This window comes from Arvicola amphibius, chromosome X (genome assembly GCF_903992535.2).
Source record: "Arvicola amphibius chromosome X, mArvAmp1.2, whole genome shotgun sequence".
NCBI lineage: Eukaryota > Metazoa > Chordata > Mammalia > Rodentia > Cricetidae > Arvicola > Arvicola amphibius.
Window position 1 is genome coordinate 50,963,109 of NC_052065.1, and position 25,000 is coordinate 50,988,108.

The 25,000-nt window shown below is 38.2% G+C and overlaps 1 protein-coding gene across 3 annotated transcripts in view; it reads right to left on the minus strand.

Annotated features, from left to right (window-relative positions):
• Pola1 (DNA polymerase alpha 1, catalytic subunit) overlaps positions 1–25,000 on the minus strand; it is a 323,376-nt gene that overhangs the window by 76,510 nt on the left and 221,866 nt on the right. Inside the window, exon 36 of one of the 3 annotated variants that reach the window (XR_005283881.1) lies at positions 6,552–6,771. The exons of the other annotated variants lie outside the window; for them this stretch is intronic. The gene's annotated coding sequence lies outside the window, so the exon portion shown is untranslated. The remainder of the gene's footprint in view (positions 1–6,551; positions 6,772–25,000) is intronic. 3 annotated transcript variants of the gene reach the window in all.

Genomic DNA, 25,000 nt, shown 5'->3' on the forward strand with positions numbered 1-25,000 from the left:
CAATTTATGGCAAGTTCTTGATAACGATGGGCTTTAAAAATGCAGTAATTTCTTCATTTCAGAATCCTATTTCTTGTAAAGATGATTTTTTCCAAAGTCTTTGGCAGTACACATTGCTGAATAAGCATGAGGAAATATTTCAGTGCTTTAAGAGGCATTTCTTTCCCTCTCCCCACAGTCAACCCCCCATGAATGATGCAGTAATTAAAACCTAATTATTATCTTCATTTTAAACAAAACCTAAAGTGAATACCAATTAATAACAACATACTAATGAGCATCTGCTGTGATGAAATTGAATATGAATGTGCTGCAAATTTCGGGTAATTTATTTTTTTTAGGGGAAGTGCCACTGGTCGCATTCTGCTGTTAGAAGATTATATAGAATGTACACCATTTTCTATCAAGTCATCCTGCCCATGGCAATTTCCATCTGAAGAGACAGGGCTGGCTTCAATATTGCAGATGCCAAAATAACCAAATATTGGCCATGTTGTCTTTAGTGGGATATAGAACAACTTTAGAACTTTACCTTGAATTTACAATCTTCTATTCAAAGGGTTTTCTTTTACAATGCTTGGTTTCTAGGTTAACTCCATATATTAAAAAATATTTGAAGCCAGGCAGTGGTGGCACACTCCTTTAATTACAGCACTCAGGAAGGAGAGGCAAGTGAATCTCTCTGAGTTTGAGGTCAGTCTGGTCTAAAGAGTGAATTCCAAGACAGCCAGGACTATGCTGAAAAACTCTATCTCGAAACCCCTCCCCCCAAAAAATCTGTCCTCTCTTACATATGAAGACATGCCAGTTAACGCAAGGAAAGTTTAAATACAAACGTCAAGTTGGAAGAAACAAAAGACAGAAATTAAGATTTGAAAGTCATCACCTTAGATTCCTATACAAACTTAAGACGGTAGAGAAATGTTTATTTGTGCTTAAGTTAGAACTACTGAGGTCATTAGCTGAGATCAGATTTATCAATACAATATTAAGAAGTAAACTGGAACGAGATTCTTCAGACAGAGCCTTTGTCTCACTCTCTATAGCACTGTTGAACTAGATTACATTTGTGTACTACAGGGGCTTGTCCAAATGTTTGGCTATTAATTTTATTAAAATACATATTCATTAAAAATTTTAATGGTATGTTCACATCTTATATAGCAACATTTAAGACATCTAATTCCAACATATTAACTAGTGTGCTCACTGATGGAATTGTGAAAAATAAATGCTATAAAGTTAATACAGACATCTATATTATTAAGAGTATTTCTTATCTGTTTTACATATGAGTGTTCTATATGAAATCTTATTTGGAAAAACATCCCATTGGGAGAAGCAGAAGGAGGGAGAACATGAGCAAAGAAGTCAGGACCGCAAGGTGTGCATCCACCCACTGAGACGGTGGGGCTGATCTAATGGGAGATCACCAAGGCCAGTTGGAATGGGACTGATGGAGTATGTGATCAAACTGGACTCTCTGAATGTGGCTGACGGTGGAGGCTGACTGAGAAGGCAAGGACAATGGCGCTGGGCTTTGATCCTACTGCATGGATGGGCTTTGTGGGAGCCTAGTCTGCTTGGATGCTCACCACCGTGGACCTGGGGGGAGCGGGGAGGACCTTGGACTTCCCATAGGGTAGGGAACCCTGACTACTCTTTGGCCTGGAGAGGGGGGGGAGGGGGAGTGAGGGGAGGGAAGGGAAGTGAGAAGAGGTGAAAATTTTTAATAAAAATATATATATTAAAAAATCCCATTGGTTAAATGGTTTTTAGAATGTCTCATCAGCTATAAGCTAGACAGAAAATTACTACTTGACCATTTTCTTATTTGCAAAGAGTTTCTAGTCCTTTCTTGGCACAACTGACTGCTTTTCATTAGCATAAAAAACTTCCATCCACAAAAAGTTTGAGAAATTAACATCTAGAATGTTTGCTAAGTTTTATAATATCTTGTGGTGAATAACAACAGTTACTAAAATAAAATAAGAATAAGAATTAGGGTGAAAATATAAACAATTGCTTAGACCTACCTATACAAGTTAAGGTGAATTCTGGGTTAGGAAACATCTTAGAACAAGTTTGTTTCAGATGGTGCAATGGGAAAAGGAAGTCATGGTTGATCCAAGATCTGGGATGCTAATCAATTAGGCTAGCATCATCCAACTGCTCATTCAACTGACTGAGAACACTCCAAGCACTGTTACAGATGCTAGGGGCCCATCAGAGAACAAGTCGGCAACAGTTTAAGATCATATAAACTGAGCTGGGGGCATTGTGATGCACACCATTAATCCCAGTACCCAGGGAGCAAGGCAGGTGAAGGATCTCTGTGAGAACAAGGCCATCCTGGTCTACATAGTGAGTTCCAGGACAGCCAGGGCTACATACATAAAGAGAGACCTTGCTTTTTTTTAAAAAAAAAAAAAAAAGATATTATAAGTCAGAGTCCAATGTGAATGCATTTTCTTTATTGTTTTATCACATTATTTTTTGGTGTATATGTATGCATCCATGTGCCACACTACCTGCACAAAAATCAGAAGACAGATAGGCAGGAGCCTGGGTTCATAAAACTGGATGGCAAGTATTTTATACTGATCCACATGTACAACTTCTGCAATCAGAGTTAAATGTATCTCCATTCATTCACCTTTTACTTGCTCTCACTGGTTTTCTATTATATTTTGTTGTTACTCTGAGACGTGGTCTTGCTTTGTAGACCAGACAGGTTTGTAATATGCTACAGGTAGCTCAGGCTTGCAATCCTTCTACATCAGCCTCTTGAAGTGCAGGGATTACACATATGCATAACTATGCCCAGCTTTTATAACATTTGAATAGCATGCATCACCCTTTTATCTTCTAACTGAATTAGGTATGATTCGGTTATGATACTACACTGAGAAGTCCCTGACAGCCATATTCATTTTAAATTCCTGATTATATTTCATCAACATGGCCATTCAATAACTAAATAAATGACTCTGAAAATTAGTAATATTAAATCAAAACTTCATGTTCCCTTAACTTTAGCATGTAATGCTTTACAATGCATTCAATCCTCATAATAACTAGGAGAGAACAAAAGTACCTGGGATTATTTTCCTTGTTTTACAGAGCTCATCAATGTGAAATCATATATTCATGCTCCCAGATCTGCCCAAGAACAGTGTACTTCTAGTCAGTTTTGAAAATCTTTCATAAAAATTGGCAGACTCAAAATGAGAATGACTATTCATAGCTATACTCAAGAAGGCCACAGCATTTTATGGCCAAATAACATTTCATATCATGGCATAAGATATGGGTCTAGTTTCAATGAAATAAAGTCCATATATACTTATAATTTAAAATCAGATTTTCCAAATGTTTTATCTGTGTTAAGTCATACTATGCAAAAGGACTTAAGAAGGTTAGGGTGACAAAAAAGTTTCCAGATCAGTCTCCGTTATTATATTTAGTCTTAAACATGTAAAAGAGCTATTCTGGTTATCTTTATTTTATAGGAAGAAAGCTGAGACTCAGAGAGGTTACTGAACTTGTCTTGAGCCATTCAGCTAGCTGGTAAGTGGCACACTCAAATTCTGACACAGGTTTTCAGTGTCTGAGCCCCATTTCCAAATACTATTCATTCTCCCAATTTACTGGCTTTTTTGTGGCCAGTTTTCTATCTGAAATGCTTGCTTTGTTGCCAGAGGTCATCTATTCATATGCACCAGGTACCTTCCTTCAAGCAGTAAAGATATCATGATGTCATATTCAGAGCACAGCCTAGCAAAGGTCAGTGAAGTTGAATTATTAGACTACACTGGAGGACACTGGCTTGGGGCTAGAGGCAGAGACACCAATGAGAAACTGACTAAGCCAAACAGAAAAGCTTTACAATGTGCACCACTGCACACTGAGGACTCAACCTCCAATTCTGCCAGTTTAACCTTGTAAGTTCTGCTTACATTGATTCTCAAAAGTGCTTCTAAAAATTCTGCCTCTGAAGGTGCATACAGTGGTGCATGACGGTAATAACAAAATACTTATAATACTTCTTTGTTCTTAGTTTCTTCAGAGTTTGTGTCAGTTCTGTTAACTATACTACAGAATATTTAAGGACAGGGATTCTGCAAACACAAACGCAGGGTTCTCAAGACTCTGGCACAGAGAGAATGAAAATGCCAGTGGCATGAAATGTTTAAGAAAAAAGTTAAAGGTCAAGCTAAACCAAAGCGTTCTACACTACTCAAAATAAACATATGCATCTATTTCCCCACCTGTAAAACAGGGATAACAGGAGTAGCTAATAGGATTAGTATATACATTATAAGAGTGTAAGTGGAAAATACTTAGAACAGTATATAAAACACAGTAAGTGGTCTAAATTTCTTTTATTTTTAGAGGTGTTTAAATTTGGCCACAACATACTCTGAATTCATCTCAACAGTGTTTATTTTGTTCTGGGCTCTTTCTATGCCACTGTTCCATAAAGTTATATAGTTTATAAGCTCTTTGATACAGAAATTATAGCTATGAATATAGTTTGTGGTGAATGTCCCTGCACTGTACAACATATTAATAAACTTCAAAACTGATACTGGAGGAATGTTTAAAAAATAGCAGTTCAATTTTAGGTGAGATAGCCAGTAAGATCTTAACAGAAAGTAAAGAGGTAGATTTTGGAGACATGTTTCGAACCGTTAGGTCTATCAGTCATAAATCTTGTAAACTTTAGCTTATATATCTGTAAAACACCCACTGTTGTGAGGACACATCACAGGTTTACATAAAATGTTTGGAACAAGTCTACTGTCAAATACATAAATGGTGGGCACTCAATTTGCAATCCTTTTGCTCTAATGCTAAGACATCATCATCACATTTTAATGGCTCGAGAACAAAGGTAAGTTTTATAGCTGCTGGTCTAACTAACCATTCCTTTCTCTCTTAAATACTTTTACTAAATCAGCAGTATATTTTACAATTGGCATGATAAAATAGAGAAAAGCAGTATACATAAACCAAGCTATTATTTCTGCCTTCTGTGTTCTCCTAATTCAATAGTAAAACTTAGTTCTTGTTAATATTCAGTTCTCTCAGTCAGGCTATGCTTATTATCCTTTTCTGCACAGATCAGTCGATGAAATAAACAGTTGATCCCTAAACATGACTCGGGCTGTTTGGCCACAAACTTACTATCCTAACTGGCTACTCATAGCACTAGATAAGAAGTAATTCTCATACTAAGAGATCAGTTAGTGGACTCAAATAATTGGGTCTCAGGCAGTTATTTTTTTTAACAATTTAGTAACAGAATCATGGAAGATGTCTCATGCTTTTCCTACATCATGTTTTGTGCAAAAATCTCTTCAGTAACAATTCACAAAAGGTTCTATTTTTCAAATATCAAAGTATTCCAAAATAACTAAAATACCAAAAGAAGGGCACCAACATTAACTAATTGTGTTAATTCTTCTATCTTGCCAGAATGATAGGATTTTGACAAAAACCAAGCCAAAGCAAACTGGATTGGTTGTTCTTTGCCATTTTTAGATTATAGTAGAAATTACAATATTACGCACTTCTTTAATTACAAACTAGGTCCGTGTGCACACAATACCTAGGATTTCTTTCTGAAAGCTCACCTAGGCTATCTTCTACATTTAACAGGAAACCAAGCCACCAAAGAGAGAACAGTTACAAAATAATCAAAATGGCTAACAGACTTTCTTTGAAGTAAAATGAATAGCCATGAATGTGTTTTTTCTCTCTTTCATCTAAAGAGGAAGAAAAGCATTCATTTCCTCTAATTGTGTTTATAAAGCCATCAAGACAGAAGAAATTTCATTAGAAAAAATCAGAAAGTAAAAACAAAAATTCTGCCCAGGCTCTACATCTCCTCCCTTGGGATACTATATATGAAATGAAATCTTTTGATAAGGTATCCAAGCGATGCTCTCTCTCCAATATACAACACTCAAGTTCCTAATTCTAGCTTCAATAGACTTATTTCTCAGCCCACTGTTATTTTTTTCTGCTTTACATGTGATATTTTAATATACTACCTGGGGTTTATTTAGAAACTTCAAGGACTAACTACTCCTTCATACTTCCTAAACCTATGTTATACTGTCACTTACTTAATGTCTTGGTAGGCTACACTACAACTCTCTTGCCTGCTCTTGGGACCCTTTTCCTCCTATGGGGTTGCTTGTTCAGTCTCAATATGAAAGCTTTGGCCTTGTCAGATTGTAGCTTGTTTTTATCATGTCTGGTTGTTATTTCTTGGAGGCCTGCTTTTTTCTGAAGAGAAACAGTAGGGAAGTGTACCTAGGAAAGAGGAGAGTTGGGGGGAGCTGGAAAGTGGGGAGGGAGGATAACTGTGGTCTTGATGCATTAATAAGAAAAGAATCTATTTTAAAAAAGACATAGTGTCCTGTCTCTTCTACATTTTCCTTATTTGAAATTGTTCCTTAGTTCTTGATAAGTACACAGAAAAGTTTTGATTTGAGCCCTAGAAGAGCAGTTTCTCTCAAAACATTTTCCCATTCACTTACCAACTTGAAGGTCTTGCATAGTAGTCATTACAACCCTCTTGGATATATAAACTGTGGCATTCAATTGTTCCAAGACATACTTCATATCCTTGTTTTCCTCTTTCTGCCTTAGGACACTTCACTGTTTTGCACATTTTCTTCCAGATAAGCAAGAAAAAGCAATAGTTCTTGTTTCCTCAAAATATTATAGCACTGGCATATAGTAACCATTCAGTAACTGCTAACATGATAATGAAAAAAGTGGGAAAAATATTGTTGTTAGCAAGTCTAATAAAGTGCTAAAGAGAAAAAAAGTTTTAAAGAGGCTACAAGTGAAACACAGTAGTAAATAAAGCAGGTGCTTAATGTGCCAAAGAGTCTGTGTTCAATTCCCAGCATTAAGAAGTTTAGCTGGAAAAAAGGCCAAACAGCCTTTAATCCCAGCACTTGGGAGGCAGAGGCAGGAGGATCTCTGTGAGTTCGAGGCTGGCCTGGTCTACAAGAGCTAGTTCCAGGACAGGCTCCAAAGTTACACAGAGAAAATCTGTCTCAAAAAATCAAAGGAAAAGAAAAGTAAAAGTTTAGCTGGACAAGAGGTCCAAATACCTGGTGAAAAACTGGATTTTCTTGTGAATGTCATTTGTTCAAATAAGGGACTGCTAAACTATCTTTAAAAGTATCTCTCTCCATTTTTGCAGATGAACTTTATTGAGCAGCATCATAAGTAAAAGATAAAAGTAGAAAATACTCCAGAGATGAGTCTCATCTAGAGAAAGCTGCTTCAATACCCCCCACCCCCGCTCTTGTTTTGTGTTATAAGACAGGCTCTTGATTTACAGACCAGGCTAGCCTCAAACTCACGAACCACTTGCTTTAACACCCTAAATTATAAAATTACAAGTGTCCAGTCACTCAGGTTTTTTCAAGACAGAGTTTCTCTGTATAGCCCTGGCTGTACTAGAAATCACTCTGTAGACCAGGCTAGCCTCAAAGGTGTGTGCCACCACCACCCTTCTTAGTCATTCACTTTTAATGTTAGTATAAATACTTTGGAATAGAATCAGATGTAGTAACTACTTCTATAATCCCAACACTTTAAGGCAGAACAAGAGGACCAGGAGTTAAATGTCATCAGTTATTATAACAGCAAGTCAAAAATGATACCTTGTCACCAAAACCCAAAATGTAAAAAAACCCTAAAAATGAATAAATAAATTCAACACAGTGTATAAAGAATGTATAAAACCTGGCTGTTAATTTTGTTACTATATGGAAAGAGTAAATTGCTACATCATCGCTGATGATTAGGATACAAATTTGCTAAGCCCGATATGAAATACTGTACGATCACAATTATTATGAAATAAAATAAAGAGAAAACATCTTCATAACAATACTGTTCTTTAGAGCTAGCATAGGTGGGCAGGGCCTTCAGCAGAAGCTGTTGGCGGCAGTTTGAACCTTCAGTCATCTGCAAGGCCGTAGGAGGTCCCACCCACCAATATGACTCCACTGTAATCTATTTCACCTTGCTCAGATACACTGTTTAACATTTGTGAATGTAAAATAACCTCAACCAGTAATTTTCAACCATGAGAACAAAAGCAACTTGATTGAAACTAATTTACATTTTCAATTATTATTACAAAAATTTAGAAACTCTGATCTTTTTATGAGGTCTGTTTGTTTTTAAATGATCACCCTTAACCAACGAGAAGGGACGTTTGAAAGGGGTTTCAGAATGCTGGCTACTCTGATATAAACAAATTAGGATATAAACTCCCTTGTTAACTATAATATTAGTCATGCCCTATCTTAATAAATAAGGTAGTGATAATAATAATAAAATAATAATAAAAAAAAGAAAAACAGGTGCTAAGACTGCATACAAGAATGCAGAGCTTCCTGACAAAACCCACACTCATCCAAAAATCCAGACATTACTGTGCAACATACTGAGTTGAAATCTTAAAAGGAGCACCTTTTGTTCCATGCCTCCATATATAAACTCCTATTAGAAAGAGTCATTCTTAAAGTTCAATTTCATCTTCTTATCATAAGGAAGCTCATTTTTCTTTAATCTTAAATCATTGCACTGTAGAACTAACTAGAGGGGGTACAGTTCAATAATTGTTAATACTCAATGATCACCACACAGACAAAAAAAACCCTAGAAAACAGTTCCACTATCTCCCAAAACCCCAACTTGCTATTTCTATACCATTCTCTATTTTGTGGCAACCACTGCTCTGGTCACCAATATTATCTTTTATATTTTCAAGACCACATAGTGAACCATGATGGCTCAGCAGATAAAGGCACCGGTCACCAAGACAGACAACCTTAGTTGGATCACCAGATCCCACACAGAGGAAAAATAGAATCGACTCCCACAAACTGTGCTCTCACTCATCATACATGCACTGCTGTGTGCACACACAAACAAATAAGTCAAGTAAAACACACAAAAAGACTACATATAACAAGAATCACACACCATACAGTTTTAGGTTGATTCTGGCTTCTTTAACTCAGAGACATGGCTCTGCGATTCATGCAATTTGTTGAGTATATCAGTGGGTTAGTTCTTTTATACTGCTAAGTCATGTTTTATGGTATGGAAGTACTAGGTTACTCATTAAGCCATTTCAGAAGGATGTTTGTTTCCCATTTTTAATTCATGTGTTATAAACAGCCATGAAGAGGTTTCTCTTAGTTATTGTTTCTATTGTTGAGAAGGGACACCATGACCACAGCAACTCTTAACTCTTATAAAAGAAAGCATTTAATTGGGGCTGGCTTATGGTTTCTGAGGCTTAGCCCATTATTTGCATTGCGATAAGCAGTCAAACATGGTGATGGAGAAGAGCTGAAAATTGCTCTGTAGACACCAGAAGCAACACTGTGTCTTACACTGGGCATAACATTAGCATACGGGATCTCAAAGCTCACCTCCACAGTGACACACTTCTTTAACAAGACCACACCTCCTTACAGGCCAAGCATTCAAACACGTAAGACTATGGGGGCCATTCCTATTCAAACCACCACAAGGTTGTTATACAAATAGAGTTGAATGGCTCATTTTTTCCTCTTCAGAGTTTTTGCAGACCAAGGTTTTCAATTTTGCATTGTTTTGTTTTTGTTTTTTGAGACAAGGTTTCTCTGTGTAGCCCTGGCTGTCCTTGAACTCAGAGATACATCTGCCTCTGCCTCCAAAGTGCTGGCATTAAAGGCATGCATCACCATTGCCAAGCAAGATTTCTAATTTTGAGTATAGGTGTTAAGTTACTTTTCTTTATTGGACCTTGATTTTAGTTTCATGTCTAAGACAACATTGAGGGCAGCCAGCAAAGGTTACAGCATGAAACTCTGTCTTCAAAAAAAGCTTTCTTTTTTTTTCTGTATAAGAACATCAATTTTTCCGACATTACTTATTAAAAGAACTAACCTACCTGCATGAAATTGTTCATTGCATCTTTATAAAAAATCAAAGATCCCTCTAGAGTCAAGTCTCTGCCAACCCTAGAATAGCTCCCTTAAGTAAGATATATAATTCCTTGTTCCCATATCCACCCTTCCTGTATCCCAACCATCCTATTCCCCCAAGCTCTTCCCATCCTCCACTTCACACTTTTCTCTCCCCATCCCCCCTCCCCCCATCCCACCCCACCCCCATGTTCCCATTTTTTGTCCGGCAATCTTGTCTACTTCCAGTATCCAGGAGGATAACTATATGTTTTTCTTTGGGTTCACCTTCTTATATAGCTTCTCTAGGACTTTTTTACGAATTATAGGCTCGATGTCCTTTATTTATGGCTAGAACCCAATTATGAGTGAGTACATCCCATGTTCATCTTTTTGGGCCTGGGTTACCTCACTCAGGATGGTGTTTTCTATTTCCCTCCATTTGCATGCAAATTTCAAGATGTCATTGTTTTTTACTGCCGAGTAGTACTCTAATATGTATATATTCCACACTTTCTTCATCCATTCTTCCACTGAAGGGCATCTAGGCTGTTTCCAGGGTCTCCCAGGTGTCCAGGAAGACGCCCCCAGCTAGGTCCTTGGGCAGCTGAGGAGAGGGTGCCAGAAATGTACAGATCCTATTGTCATACTCATGAATATCTTGCATATCACCATAGAACCTTCACCTAGCATTGGATGGAGAAAATGACAGAGCCCCACATAGGAGCACCGGACTGAGCTCCCAAGGTCCCGATGAGGAGCAAAAGGAGGGAGATCATGAGCAAGGAAGTCAGGACCGTGAGGAGTGTGTTTACCCATTGAGACGGTGGGACAGATCTAACGGGAGACCACCAAGTCCAGTTGGAATGGGACTGATGGAACAGGGGACCAAACCGGACTCTCTCAATGTGGCTGACGGTGGAGGAGGACTGAGAAACCAAGGACAACAGCAATGAACATGAACTCTACAGCATGGACGGGCTCACTGTGAGCCTTGTCAGTTTGGTTGCTCACCTTCCTGGACTTAGGGGGAGCTGGGAGGACCTTGGACTTAACATAGTGAAGGGAACCCTGATGGCTCTTTGTCTTGGAGAGGGGTGGAGTGGGGGTATGGGTGGAAGGGAGGGGAGGGAAGGGGGAGGAGAAGGGAAGGAGATGGAAATCTTTAATAAAAAAATGAGGAAAAAAAAAGAAAAAAATCAAAGATCCTACTTCTTCCCTAGAAAAATGCCAAATGTCAGATGACGCTGGTATATTAGTTTGGAAGACCCAGGAGTTCAAGTTTGGGAGGCCATAGCAGCTTCTATAGCTAAAGTTGTAACCATGGTAGGGGCTAGGGAGCAATCATGGGGTTCATGGAAGCAAAGACAAGAAGATCTCTTCTATCAAGTAAGGCTTGATTAAGCAAATGAAGATTCTTGGAAGAGATATGTTCTCCCTGCCCAAAAAGAGTCTTTATGTAGATCCGAGGACAACTTGGAGGAGTTGTTTCTCCTTCAACAATATGGATCCTGGTGACCAAGCTCATATCTTTAGGCTAGGCAGCAAGCACCTTTACTGTTAAACTATTTCATTGGCTCTGTAAATGAATTTTCCCTAGGGTGTCTCTTAAGGATGATGTTTTGAAAGGCAATTCACTGTACAAACAGTAGAAACATTAAGCCAGTGGTCTAGGTTCAAAGTCTTTGTTACCATAGAAGTATCCACTGTCACCTAGGGAGGGGCATCATCTTGTCAAGCTCTTCATTGCCTTATATAGAGAAGTAGGCTTCTACCTCTATGCTGTTAAGCCTTATCCCTGCAACCAGAGCCTTAGCACCATATCTGTTTCTGTGCTCAAGAAGCTGCTAATAGTGTCCAGTATTGATTAACTGCTATACTTCATCAAGGGGCTGCACTGCCACTTTTGGTAACTTCATAAAAGTGATCTCTGTCTCTATCTCCATCCATCGCCAGATGAAGGTTCTATGGTGATATGCAAGATATTCATCAGTGTGGCTATGGGAGAAGGCCAGTTCAGGTACCCTCTCTTCTAGCTGGGGAAATCCCCCTTGAACACCTGGGAACCCCTCTAAAGCCAAGTCTCTTGTCAACCCTAAAATGGCTCCCTTAGTTAAGATATCTTCTTTCCTGCTCCCATATCGACCCTTCCTCCATCTCAACCATCCCATTCCCCCAAGCTCTCCCCAATCCTCCCCTTCTCCCTTCTCTCTCCCCATCTCTCCTTCCCCCGATCCCCCCCCCAACCCCTGTGCTCCCAACTTTTGGCCAGCGATCTTGTCTACTTCCAATATCCAGGAGGATAAATATATGTTTTTCTTTGGGTTCACCTTCATATTTAGCTTCTCTAGGATCACGAACTATAGGCTCAATGTCCTTTGTTTATGGCTAGAATCCACTTATGAGTGTGCACATTCCATATTCCTCTTTTTGGGCCTGGGTTAGCTCAGTAAAGTGTTTTCTATTTCTATCCATTTGCATGCAAAATTCAAGATGTCATTGTTTTTTTTTTTAACCACTGAGTAGAACTCTAACGTGTATATGTGCCACACCTTCTTTATCCATTCTTCTATTAAGGGGCACCTAGGTTGTTTCCAGGTTCTGGCTATTACAAATAGTGCTGCTACAAACATAGTTGAACAAATGCTTTTGCAGTATGACTGGGCATCTCTTGGGTATATTTCCAAGAGTGGAATTGCTGGGTCCTGGGGTACGTTGACTCCCAGTTTCCTGAGAAACCGCCACACTGATTTCCAAAGTGGTTGCACAAGTTTGCATTCCCACCAACAATGGATGAGTGTTCCCCTTACTCCACATCCTCTCCAGCATAGGCTATCATTGGTGTTTTTGATTTTAGCCATTCTGACAGGTGTAAGATGGTATCTCAACGTTGTTTTGATTTGCATTTCCCTGATCGCTAAGGAGGCTGAGCATGACCTTAAGTGTCTTTTGGCCATTTGGACTTTTGTTGAGAATTCTCTGTTCAGTTCAGTACCCCATATTTAATTGGGTTAATTAGAGTTTTAATGTCTAGTTTCTTGAGTTCTTTATATATTTTGGAGATCAGACCTTTGTCTGATGCGGGGTTGGTGAAGATCTTTTCCCATTCAGTAGGTTGCCTTTTTGTCTTAATGACAGTGTCCTTTGCTTTACAGAAGCTTCTCAGTTTCAGGAGGTCTCATTTATTAATTGTTGCCCTTAATGTCTGTGCTACTGGGATTATACATAGGAAGTGGTCTCCTGTGCCCATGTGTTGCAGTCTACTTCCCACTTTCTCTCCTATCAGGTTCAGTGTGGTCAGATTTATACTGAGGTCTTTAATCCATTTGGACTTGAGAGACAGAGACCCATATTGGAGCACTGGACCAAGTTCCCGAGGCCCAGATAAAGAGCAGAAGGAGGGAGAACATGAGCAAGGAAGTCAGGACCGCAAGGGGTGCATCCACCGTCGGAGACAGTGTGACTGATCTAATGGGAGCTCACCAAGGCCAGCTGGACTGGGAATGAACGAGCATGTGATCAAACCGGACTCTGAATGTGGCTGACAATGAGGGCTGAGTGAGAAGCCAATGATAATGACACCGGGTTTTGATTCTACTGCATGTACTGGCTTTTTGGGACCCTAGTCTGTTTGGATACACACCTTCCTAGACCTAGATGGAGGTAGGGGGCTTGGACTTCCCACAGGGCAGGGCACCCTGACTTCTCTTAGAACTGGAAAGGGAGGGGAAGAGGAGAGTGGGGGAAGTGGGAGGGAAACAGGCGGATGGGAGGCAGAAATTTTTAATAAATAAATAAATTAATTTTAAAAAGGTGATCTCTGATGCCATCTCAAAGACCCATAGGCATCTCCAAACTTTGAAAAGAGAACATGTTCACCAAGCCTCTATGACAGGAACTCACAGATCAACCTTGTAAAATCAGGACAACCTCTGGTATAGTTCATTAGCTGCCATGCAGCCTTTTTTTCTTTTTGAGACAAGGTTCCTCAATGAACCTGGAGTTCAGCACACAGATAAGGCTGGCCAGTGAGTCTCAAGGATCCACATATCTCTATCTCCCTAGCACAGGGATTACAAATGTCTGTCACATACCTAGCTTTTGAAATGGAGTTCCTTGGAACTCACCTGGCGTGCTTATGCTGTCAAAGCAAGTACTGCAAAGACTGGGTTATCTCCCCTGCTGACACAGAGGTTTCATGTAAAAAGATACAACAAAGTCTACTGAAAAGAAAAATAAGACTATACATAGGTAAGTTTTTCTGAAACTCTAGAATTGCAAAATGTACATCCCTGCCAGTGAGCTCCTTAAGAGACATCAGGAAATGTTTCAAGTGTATGTTGTGCTTTTGTTCTTCTGGACTTTGTCTCAGTGAATCTATGAGCACCACTGCCATTGAGATTCATGTGGTTATTCTTGTCTACATTTTCATCCAGAAAGACCAAGACCTCAAAAATTGTATCATGCATACCAGTCAAGATATGGCTACTGGATGCTTCTGTTTATTTCTTGTAAGGCTTTTATAAATTAGTTTAGGAAGAATTCTCCTCTAGGCAATAAAGACTAAATGTTTCCTACTGAACTTTATTGTCAATTGACATAATAGCTAGACATGGATTTTCTAAAAAAAATTGTGTTAGAAACTGGAACAAAAATATTATGGCAACTTTCTGACCACAACCAACTTCAGTTTTCATGAAGGTTGTTGACAGGGAGATCCTACCAACTGTAAACTGAAGTCTGAGTTTATCTGCAGGTTCTTGGCCCTAAAGCTAAATATGGCCTTTCCCATGGAAAGTGCCAGGGAACAAGTTTGATTAAAAGCTCCTTTTAACAGAGGCAAAAGAGGCTTTTTTCTTTTTGAGATGGGGTCTCTCTATGCAGCACTGACTGTCCCAGCATCCACTATGAAGACCAAGCTGCCCTCGAGCTCACAGGGATCTGCCAGCCTCTGCATCGTAATTACTGGAATTAAAGGTGTACAGAACACCATGCCTAGCTTTTCTTTGTGAGTCTTTTTTGTTTGTTTGAGAAAGGGTCTCATATAGATAAAGTGGGCCTCATAGTTAGAGGGTAGCCAAGCTCACAGCCATCCTCCAGTTTCATTCTCCTGAGGATTAGGACTATAAGGATGAAATACTGTGCCCGGATAGGGTGAGTTTGCTCCATATTTTCTTCCTTGGTCTTGGTGTTTGTCAATTTGCCAATTTTACCCTTACTTGATTATGGCAGCTTTATTTTAACTATTCAAGTTGTGCATTGATGCTTCTTCCTTTCTGCTTTGTTCTTTCAAGTCATTAAATAGATGTGATAACAGATTATACAGTTTCAAAAGTATGTGCTTTTTGTTGCTGTTGTTTTGTTTTCCCAAGACAGCATTTCGGTGTAGTTCTGGCTATCCTGGAACTTGTTCTGTAGACCACGCTAGTCTCAAAAATCCCAGAGATCCGTGAGCCTCTGCCTCCCGAGTGCTGGGATTAAAGGCATACATCACAGGCCTGGCTAAGTATGTTTTTTTTTTTTTTTGAGGAACTGTTTCATTATTCCTAAGTCTTCAAATATGTGACATTCTCTTAAAGTTCATGGGCGTTTAATGCTGCTGATATTGATCCTTTGTATTATCTTTTTTATGCTTGCTTTACTATGAATATTGTTGCCTTTAAAATACTCAAAATTTCACTTTCACTAATGTTCTGCATTTTAACTTTTATTTTTATTTTATGTGCATTGGTGTTTTCTCACATACATGTCTGTGTGAGGGTATTGGATCCCTAGGTAGTGAAGTGACAGACAATTGTGAGCTGCCATACGGATGCTGGAAATTTAACCTGGGTCTTCTGGAAGAACAACCAGTACTCTCAACCACTGAGCCATCTCTTTAGCCCCTCTATGCCATTTTCAATTCCACTGATTTAGCCTTTCTGATTCTACCAATTTTCTTTTGCTTGCTTTGGCTTTATTTTGCTTTTCTTTTTCTATTTTCAAGATAGACACTCAGGTTATTGATTTTTCTAATTTTTCTAATAAAAATATTTAATAATATCAATTGTTCTCTAATCATTGTAATACCTATACAAGCTTACTATTTTACTATTTTGTTGATTTTGTATGTCCATGGTAAATAAGACCTTCTATAAGTCATGCTTCATTATCTTTACTTTATTGATTTGTTCTTTTTCACTATAGCTACATAAATTTATTTTTAGTAATTTATTTATTTTTACTTTATGTGCATGGGTGTTTTGGCTGCATAGTTGTCTGCGTGAGAGTGTCAGATCTTGGAGTTACAGACAAGGATGAGCTGCTATGTGGGTACTAGTAATCAAACCTAGGTTCTCTTAATTACTGAGCCATTTCTCCTGACCCATAAATGTATTTTTCAGAATGTAATTTGTAACTTCAATTCTTTAAGCTTATTAGTTTGTTTTATGATTCAAAATATAATCTGTCGAATGTTCCACGTTCCATGTGTATTTGAAAAGAACCAGGCTAGTACCATTGCTGGACACTCTATAAATATCAACTAGTCCCAGATGGTTGTCACTTCCTTTATATCTTTGCTGATTTTATGCCCAATATTTGTCATTATAAAAGGAATGTTACAGTTGCCAAGTATAATTGTGGATTATCTATCTCTCCTTTCAGTTCTGCCAGTTTTAATTTAAGGGATTTTGAAGCTGTGTTGCCTAACAACACATTTAAATTATGAGATCTTCTATCATTATGTAATATTCTGCTTTATCCATAGTAATTTTCTTTGTCCTGAAGTCTAATTTTTATGCTATTAATATATATGCTATTTCATTAATGTTTATATAGTGTAGCTTTGGCATTTTATTTTTACCTCTTTTCTTCTTGGCTAGTTTAGAACTCATGATCCCACTTGTCTCTGCCTCCTAAGAGCTGGCATTACAGAAGTAAGATACCATGTCCGGCTGTCATTTTCTACTATTAAACTGCATGTATCATATTTTAACTGGGTTTTTGAAAACAGCTAATAGTTGTATCACTTTTTAAATATATTCTGAAAAATTTCACTAGTCTATACACATTTAGATCTAAATCTACATCTAAAGAGGCCATCAAAATATATGTGGATTGGCTCTATCATTTGATTGAGCTTTCTTTCTGCTCCTTTTTTCCCCCATTTCCTGTTTCTATAGTGGTTTAAGATCACTTTTAGCTTGATACATTATAACTGATATTTGCAGTTTAAGAATTTCGATGTATATACTTAGTAAAGAAACAGCTCTTTTCTGCCCCCGTTGTGTTGTACTTGTCAATGAAAACCTTATTAGTCCTACAGCTTGTGTTTTCATCTCTAAGATCTAGTTCACTGAATTCGAGACTTTAGTACACCTAACACTTCTGCTGCTGTTCTTTCATTCTTCACATTCCAAGTTTCCTTCACTTAGTACTTGTCACTCTGAATCTTTCTTTAGCAGTTCCCAGAGAAGATCCTTTTTGTCCATAAGCAGACTTTATGGTAGTCAACTCTTACTCATGTGAGAATTTCTTTCACCTAAAAATATTTAGATAATACAGAAATATTTCTATATAATTTTTTGGATATAGAAATATGAGTTGGCAATTCTTTTAGCATTTCAAAAACATTGCCCCAAACCTTCTGCCCTCTGTGACTTCTGCTGAGAAATATATCATTTAACTAATTCTCTATGTAAGTTGTTTTTCTCTGGCTGCTCTTAAGACAGTTTGGTCTTGATTTTTAACAACTGATTATGATATATCTGAGAGCAACTTTCTTTGGGTTTAAATCCAGAGCCTTGCACTTCCTAGGTAAGTACTTTACTACTAAACTATAGATCTAATTCTCATTGAACTTCTCAAATTGTTTAGTTCATGTCTTAGAGAAATTTTCAGACACTCTTTTGTTACCATTTCAAAGGTCTCTGAGCTTCTGCTATTTTTTTTCCCTCCCTGGTCTCAATTAAATCTCCTGCCCCTCTCCTCCATATTGGATAATTTTTAGTTATCTATCTCCCAGTTGACAGACATTCTCCTTCCAGTTCCATTCTGCTACTGAAGTAATCTGCAGAGTCTTTGTACTCTAATACATTTATTTGAAATTTTTATATCATCTACTATGCTGAGACTTTCTATTTTCCATTTATTTCAAAGGTGTTCATCATTACTTGTTCAAACATGTGTGCAATAGTTGGAGTCTGTCTTATGGAAATTTCTGGTAATTCTTTACCAATTTTCCTTCCTTCCTGTTACTTTATCTCCCTCTTTTTAAAAATTGATTTTGTTGAGCTATACATGTTTCTCTGTTCCCCTTTCTTCCTTTACCCTCCCCTTCAATCCTCTCCCATGGTCCCCATGTTCCCAATTTACTCAGGAGATCTTGGTCGTTTTCTACTTCCCATGTAGATTAGATCCATGTATGTCTCAAGTCTTAGGGTCCTCATTGTTGTCTAGGTTCTCTGGGATTGTGATTTGTAGGCTGATTTTCTTTGCTTTATGTCTAAAAACTACTTAAAAGTGAGTACATATGATATGTCTTTCTGGGTCTGGGTTCCCTCACTCAATATGATGTTTTCTAGCTCCATCCATTTGCCTGCAAATTTCAAGATAGAAGAATGAAAATAGATCCATATCTATCACCACATACAAAACTTAAGTCCAAATGTATCAAAGACCTCAACATAAAGCCAGCCACACTGAACCTTATAGAAGAGAAAATGGGAAGTATACTTGAATGCATTGGCACAGGAGACCACTTCCTAAATATAACCCCAGTAGCACAGACACTGAGAGAAACAATTAATAAAAGGAACCTCCTAAAACTGAAAAGCTTCTGTAAAGCAAAGGACATGGTCAACAAGACAAAATAGCAGCCTACAGAATGGGAAAAGATCTTCACCAACCCCACATCAGAGAGAAGACTGATCTCCAAAATATACAAAGAACTCAGAAAATTGGTCATCAAAAGAAAAAATAATCCAATAAAAAATGGAGTACAGACCTAAACAGAGAACTCTCAACAGAGGAATCTGAAATGGCTGAAAGACACTTAAGGAAATGCTCAACATCCTTAGCCATTAGAGAAATGCAAATCAAAACAACTCTGAGATTCTATCTTATACCTGTAAGAATGGCCAAGATCAAAAACTCTGATGACAACTTATGCTGGAGAGGTTGTGGGGTAAAGGAACACTCCTACATTGCTGGTGGGAGTGCAAACTGGTACAGCCCCTTTGGATGTCAGTGTGGAGATTTCTCAGAAAATTATGAAACAACCTTCCTCAAGACCCAGCAATACCACTTTTGGGTATACATCCAAAGGATGCTCACTTGTACCACAAGGACATGTGCTCAACTATGATCATAGCAGCTTTGTTTGTCATAGCCAGAACCTGGAAACAACCTAAATGCCCCTTGACCAAAGAATGGATAAGGAAAATGTGGAACACTTACACAATGGAGTACTACACAGCAGGAAAAAATAATGACATCTCCCTTTTTCTCTTTCACACAAGCTAAACACATACTAAACCACTAAGCTACACCCACAGGCCGGTATTATAAATTTTAGTAGGAGACCAACTTTATTAGCATTGGTCTGTGAGCTCTACATTTTTGTGGTATCGGTGCTAGTTCAGTTGTTAAATCTTTTGGAGCAATACTGGGGATGTAGCTCTGTGGTAGATAGATTACATGCTGAGCATAAACAAGTCCCTAGATTCAGTTTCCAGCACCAGAAAATATAACCTCAAAAAAGGAACTTTTATACTGTTTTTGGATGTTCCATGTGCATGTATGCACTCTCTTAGTAGTTTACTGGAGTTCTGAGTGGTGACCTTTTATTTAAGTTCTCAAGTCTTTGGTATGCTGATTAGAACTGCATTATTTTTTCTCAGGAGTTTGTTTATAAGCAATTCTATGAGTCCATTTTTCCTAGAAGTATTTTCTGTGATTCACCTTATTACCGCTACTATAACCTCTCCTCTTCATTTATACTTAACTTTTTTGTTGTTGTTACTTGTTTCTGACAGTATATGACTATATAGTCTAGTCTAACATTAAACTTGTAATTTTCCATGCAAGAGATATGGCTCAGTGGTTAAGAACACTTATTTTTCTTGCAGAAGGCCTGGGTTCAGTTCTTAGCACCCACATGGTAGCTTACAACCTTCTTCAGTTCCAGGGGATCCAATTCCCTAATCTCATCTATACAGATACCAAGCATGCATGTGGTGTACATATATACCAAAGGCAAAACACTCATATTCATAGAAAGAAGTAAATCTAAGAAAAACTTGTAATCTTCCTGCCATAAGACTCTTGAGTGTTAGGATGACAGGTATGTGCCATATTCAGCTCCTGGATACCTTTTAATTCAGTCCCCCACCAGAAAGATGTGTTTGTAATTACTCAAGTCTGTCATGTACTTCTGTAAGTGTGCTATAATCAGAACCAGTGGATTGGGAGAGGAACACAAGCTCTCAGAGTTCCAGCTCTAACACACTTCCCAGCTTCTGTTTGTCACTACAAGATCACTTAGGGACTGAGGCATCACAGAATGAAGAATAAAACTGATGGTCTCTGCATGACAGGATTGCTCTTGGCTTCTGGACTCCTCTCTGTAACCTTGTGCTCAAATCTGGTTTTGGGCTATGCCTCAATCAGCCAGAAAATGATAAACACACTTCTCATTTGCTAGTACTTGAAGCCTGGTCTTCATCTCTGATCTTGCTATTTATTTTTCAGGGTCTTCATGTTACTGTTTCATATATTCTTAAAAGGTCTCAATAGTTGCTTTCAACTGAAGAACCTAGAAGGAACATTATCATTCTTTTACAGTGAACTGAAATGATGGTAAAACCTGATTATCAGAGTTGTTATGCTCTCCAATCAACATTCACAATTTTAAAGATCTGGATCAACATTCTTACTTTCTAGGAAGTCATACCACATTAATTCTATTTCATCATGTCTCATTAGTACTAATTCTGTAATCAATTACTTTTAAAGCACCATTGTCTTACTTGAAATATCTATGCTTAGTTCTACAAAGTCATCTATAGCAAGGCAGAATCCAGGATTCTAACCCCACTAACAATTAATACTTGATGGCACATGAATGAAAATTAGTATTAGAAGATCAAGGGGCTTAAATACTGAAAACCTGCATGCCACTTACCAGCTAGCTGAATGGTCTAAGACAAGTCCAGTAGCCTTTCTAAATCTCAGCAGGAGGTAGGGTGTCTTTTAAGACAGGGTCTCAAAGTAGACTCCAATTCTCCATATTGACATGGAAAGCCTTGAACTCCCAATCCTCTTGCCTTTACTCTCCAAGTGCCAGGAATTACAGGCATGCGCTGACATGTTCAGCTCCCAACACTTTCTTAATTTCAAACTGTGCCTTCAAAGACATTTTTTTTTAATTTTTAACCTATGACTAACCTAAAAGAAGAGCATTGCTTGGGACCACTCAATACAGTCTGATACCTAATCAAACCACAAATAGTTTGTTCTAAATAGTCAATTTTAACTTACTCTTTCAAAGTAAGAAGGAATACCACCCACCTTCCCTCAAAGGCTGGTCTCCCTAACACTAAGAGTACCTGCCAAAAAGATTGCACAGGGAAGTAATAGGGACCAGATCCTGTAGCTTCTGTATAGAAGCATACAGAAGATATATACCTCCAACTCATAAAGCATTTATATCTTACAGTTTAAACCAGTCTAACTTGTATTGCAAATACTTACATGCAGGATTTACTAAAAATGAGCATAACTGTTGTTAATTACTTTCTAGCATACCTTCAACATACACCTGCAGATAGATAAAATATACACATCCAAGAAAAAGCTCATTTCAGGATCTGCCCATGTACATGTAGGTAGGTGGGTGTGTATTTGTTTATGGGAGTTATCTTTGGTCCAGAAAAGTTTCCTTGTTAACTCAACTATGACCTGAAAGTAAAGCATAACTCACAGTCCTCCAAAAGTCTGTTAAAAAAATACCATACTACTATTCATGTATGACAGTCAGGAAGAATCTTATTTTTGCTATATAGCCGAAGTCCTAAATTCAAAATCATTAGACTGCAAGGAGTATCTCCTCCAAACTCTTCTATGATGGAGGACAGTCATCTGTCTATGTGTTACTTTCCTTGGTTAATAAAGAAAACTGCCTTGACCCTTTAATAGGACAGAAAATTAGGTAGGCAGAGTAGACAGAACAGAATTCTGGGAGAGAAAAGGCAGACTCTTCAGGCAGTCGCCCTAGGCAGTCGCCATGCTTCTCCTCTTCAAGACAGATGCAGGTTAAGATCTCTCCTGGTAAGCGACCACCTCGTGGTCCTACACAGATTACTAAATATGGGTTAAAGGAAGATGTGAGAATTAACCAATAAGAGGCTGAAACTAATGGGCCAGGCAGTGTTTAAAAGAATACAGTTTCCATGTAATTATTTCAGGTGCGGGTGGCAGGACACAGCCCCGCTGCTCTTTCTATACCTCTACATAATTAATACAAGAGCAAAATTAGTCAAACAGTTAATCCTACCAGCTTTAACTTCAAAATGCATCTGGGACCTGCCAAGTTACCATAAACATCCCTGCTATCCCTATCCCTTCGGTCAAGCAGAAACTACTTTCCTCATCTCTCCTAGAATTATAAGTCAAAGTCCTTAACCTGGATCATATTGCCCTTAGTGTCTGTCTCAGCACCCTGCACCTTTTCTCTCACTATATTCAATACTTTCCCCATTATTCACTCATCTGTGTCACATGGCCTCTTTGTTATTTCTTTTCTCAAAAAATTTATTTATTTATTTATTTATTTATTTATTTATTTATTTATTTATTTGGTATACATTATTCTGTCTGTGTGTATGACCACAGGCCAGAAGAGGGCACCAGACCTCGTTACAGATGGTTGTGAGCCACGATGTGGTTGCTGGGAATTGAACTCAGGACCTTTGGAAGAGCAGGCAATGCTCTTAACCTCTGAGACATCTCTCCAGCCCTCTTTGTTATTTCTTAAATGGACCAAACACCCTGCATCTTTGGCCCTTACTTCCTGTGTTCTGAGGCCCTTACATTGGTCTCTTCCCCCATATATCTACTACGGTTACTGTCTCACATTCTGGTCTCTTCTCAATATTACTGTTCCAAGAACGTCCTTAACCCCTTTACATAAACTATCAGTCCCTTTTCCTCCTCACACAGCAGCATTCTTCTCCACTGTTTTTTGTGACCACTTGCCATGCCATTTAATTATTTACTTATCATTAGTCTCCTTACACTGGGAGTGTATGTTCCATGAGGACAGTGCCTTACTGTAGTTCTTTGCTGTACCCCTGATGCCTACATCAAATACTCTCTCAGAGAAGGTATTCACTCAACTTTTGATGAATGACTTTGTAGTACAAAATAACAATTATTTATAACTATGACTACAAAGCACAAAATGATCTCTGCTTGGCATCCAATGGGAGACATATCTATATAAAGGTTATCATCAAGGTTAATGTCTATAGAAATAAAGTAGACAAAAATTACCCAGGATACGAGATCCATGTTAGGCTCAGAAATCCTATCCTACAGTTCAACAACATGACCTTAAAATCTAGAGGAGGTTTTGAAAAATCTTACTTTTGCCGGGCGGTGGTGGCGCACGCCTTTAATCCCAGCACTCGGGAGGCAGAGGCAGGCGGATCTCTGTGAGTTCGAGGCCAGCCTGGTCTACAAGAGCTAGTTCCAGGACAGGCTCTAAAAAAGCTGCAGAGAAACCCTGTCTCGAAAAACCAAAAAAAAAAAAAAAAAAAAAAGAAAAATCTTACTTTCCATCATTTATCTACAAAGTCTTCAATATTATCAACAAACACACTTTGCGCTATACTACATTAAAGTGTGACAATAAATGGGGGGGAGGGGGACAACGAACAGTATAAAGGATTGGTACTCACTAGGCAGCCTTCCTTGAAACAGTAGCCAGCACAGCATAGATTTTCAGGTGGTCTTCCTATTGGATGTTAAACTACATATCCCAAAATTCCTCTCAAAATTTTACAAAGTCCCTCCCACAAAATAAATTCAGTGTTTGTGATTAAAATAAAGCAATGTGTTGCTGGTAAGGAATGTCCTGTACCTATTCTGCATAGCAACTCCAGTATGTTAATTCAAATTGTGTTTGCATTTAATCAGGTCTGACTTTCCAGTGAGTTGCTTGTGCTTCTAAAATGAGAACTATACAATGTACAGCCTTAAAAAAATTTTACAGGGTGAGTGACAAACAATATATGCTCTAAATATAAATTCTAATTTCAGCATGTGGTTTTGCTATTTTTAATTACCATGGAATTTTAGATCCCCTTTAAGTCAGTGCACAGACATTACTACAGCTTACTGGTCAGCAATGAATACTTCAAATACTAAGGGTAACTAACCAATATAAAATTTTGAGCCAAAAACATTTCTTGCCTTAAGTCTCAACAGCCCAAATATTCCTATGTAAAGATGAATGGCTATTTTCCACTAAAATATTAACTTGGAAAGAAAATTACTTTGTATAATCTCCAAATAATCTATCATATACATATAAGTAGATGAACTAAGAGGAGGAAGAATCTCTTGTAAGACATTAGCATTAGAAAAATTAAAAACAAGTTAAAAAGCTAAAAATCAAAAACAAAGTAAATATGAATATCCAAATTAATAATAGTAATCCCATCAAGAAGGCTTAAGAAGGCCTAAGGTGGTAGAAGGGGTCTTGTCACAACAGGTTAATACAAAGGTGAGGTGGACTATCTACTAACATTCTAAGCTCAAAGCAATACACCTCACTTTTAGGAAACATACCAGCAGAAATAACGAGTGTATTATCCTGTGGTTGCTTAGAGATGACTTAACGAGTTCCCGAGAACGGGCCATTAGCTAGCATTTGCTTTTGCTATTAAAGCTGGATACTGTTTTCACCCCTTCTCTCATCTCCCGCAGCTTAGCACCTGTCTTTGTTTGGGAGTGACATC